Source organism: Frankliniella occidentalis, unplaced genomic scaffold (assembly GCF_000697945.3).
Source record: "Frankliniella occidentalis isolate FOCC.00 unplaced genomic scaffold, Focc_3.1 Scaffold1005, whole genome shotgun sequence".
Lineage (NCBI taxonomy): Eukaryota > Metazoa > Arthropoda > Insecta > Thysanoptera > Thripidae > Frankliniella > Frankliniella occidentalis.
In genome coordinates, this window is record NW_026268111.1 from 16,758 (window position 1) to 19,040 (window position 2,283).

Below are 2,283 nucleotides of genomic sequence, written 5' to 3' on the forward strand. Positions count from 1 at the left end.
CCCCCTTTTCCCTAAACCTCCTTCTCCTCCAGTAGGAGACGCCCTCCCCCCGTCCCCGCGCTTTTTATTGGTCCGCCGCGTTGAGAACCCTTTTATGCAACCTCGCACACTCGGCGCCACCCCGCGACACGACACAATCCAATAAAAGTCAATCAGCTCAGCTGGGGACGCCGAGGGACGCCGCGGCCCGGTGACGGCGCGGGTGTTCGAACCCGTGGCGCGCGTCACTTATGGCACAGCAGCTTTCCAATCGATTTATCCCATAAGGGCTGTAACGCTCTAGCGGGAAACTCTTATCAGGTTCGACAAGCGCTCGCAGCAAGCGGAGCACCGCCGCCGCCGCCGACGACGACTTTTAGAAATAGGCGTCCCCTTTTCGGCGGGCTGCCGGAGGAAGTAGAAGGGCCAATCTCTGTCGCGCAGGCCACTCGCCTCCGCTCGGCCGAGGAGAAGGGGGAGAGGCGACGAAGAAGCAGGATTGAGTATGGAGGTGTGAAAAAGACTTGCCGTTGCCACGAGCCACTCCGAAGGGAAGTGCGTCGGCCAACTGTCTGCGAGCGGGGACAGGGAGGGAGGGAGGCGAAGTCTTGTCACACTAGGTTAGAAAGTGCGCGCGCGCTCTATGCAAGTGGTGTGTGTGTGCGCCGGCACGCGCGCGCGCGCCAAGCGCTCGACACTTTTGCTCCTTTGTCCTAAAACTCCGCCTTTGTCGCTGTGTTTCCAGGTAAGCCCATGGCACCGCGCGGTGGTATGACTCCTTCCCCTCTAGCCGTCCTTGGCCGAATATCCTCCGGCGCGCGGCCAGCGGACCATAGAGGGGCAAGTAGTGATGATGACGAGACGGCGCGGAGACAGACGCGGAACGGTCGGAAACGGAACTCGGTAGGTAGGTAGGTGCGATTCAAGAGCGCGCCGGTCCATGCCGGGTGTGCCCGCCGAGTTACGACTCTTACCGCCGCACGCCGAGGTACCCTCGGAGGTACCCAAGGTTATGGCCATTACGGTGCGCTACACGGTCTGCGCCCGCGCCTTGGCCCGCGACACTACTCGGCAACAGCTGCCGCCGCCGCGGCACGGCCGACGACAGCTTTTGCGTTGATGGGGCTAACGGGGCGGCGCTGCGGCCGCGCGGACCACGCGGACCACGCGGACCTCCTCCTCTTCGTCTTCTTCTTGCTGTCGTCCCGAACCGGGCCGGGCGCGCGTCGTCCTCCTCCTCCTCGTCGTCGTCGTCGTCACCGACGTGCCATCGTGTTTTGTTTCAGTTTTACTTGTTTCACAAGGGGGAACAACTGCCGCGCGCGGATGTCTTTAAAGTAGAATCTAGGCTCTGCCGCTGCTGCTGCTGCTGCAGCTGTTGTTGCTTCTGCTACTGCTGCTGCTCTGTTCAATTGTCCTATTGGGAATGACCATTCAGGACGACCTGCGCAGGCCAGTTAGTTCTGTCTAACGCGCTCTCTCTCTCCGTCTCTCTCTCTTTCTCTCACGCACACACAGACACACGCACGCATACCCACAACTCAGCCGCGAACACTAATGAAGTCCGACCAATTAATGCCCATCGACGGCGCTTTGTTGTTCCAGAGCTCCACCGGCAGAGCAGGCACGTCGGACGGATATTATAAGGATATAAAGAAGGAGGATGTGTGTGAGAGAGAGAGAGAGTGTGTGTGTGTGTGTGTGCAAGGGAATGCCGCTAGAATGGCTGTATGGCCGTGCGGGCGGCGCGGCCAGTGACACGGTTAAAAGCTTGGCCCATCGCAATCATTTCTTCTTTTTCTCCTCCCCTTCCCCCGCCCCCCTCTCCGCTTTGCCTCTCTTTCCCCACGCGAGACAGTGAGCGGTGGCAGCAGCAGCAGGCGGGAGGAGTCCCGGACAGGAAGTCACTGATTTGCAACGCGCGCGCTCTCGCGCCCCCCTACTTTTTCTTCCTTTACACCTCTCCCTCTCGCTCGCCCTCTTTCTCTCTCCGCCAGGACTCGTCCCTGTCCTGACGCTCGCACAAACACCATGTGTGCCTGTGTGTGTGAGAGTCCGTTCTGACGTGCGGTAATAGCGAGAGGAGCATGCAGCAGCAGCAGCAGCAGCCAGGGGGATTGATAATAAAGCAGCCTCATTAGCCGCGTCGCGTCGCCCGGCCATCCTCTTGCAAAGTGACCCAAAGTGCGCAAGGGGACGACCGGACCGGACCGCCTCGGGGGAGAGCTCAATGCCGCTCGTGTGTCTGGAGAACAACATTGATGAGCTGAGTACAAACAACCAGCGCGGTGTGTCGGCGGGGCG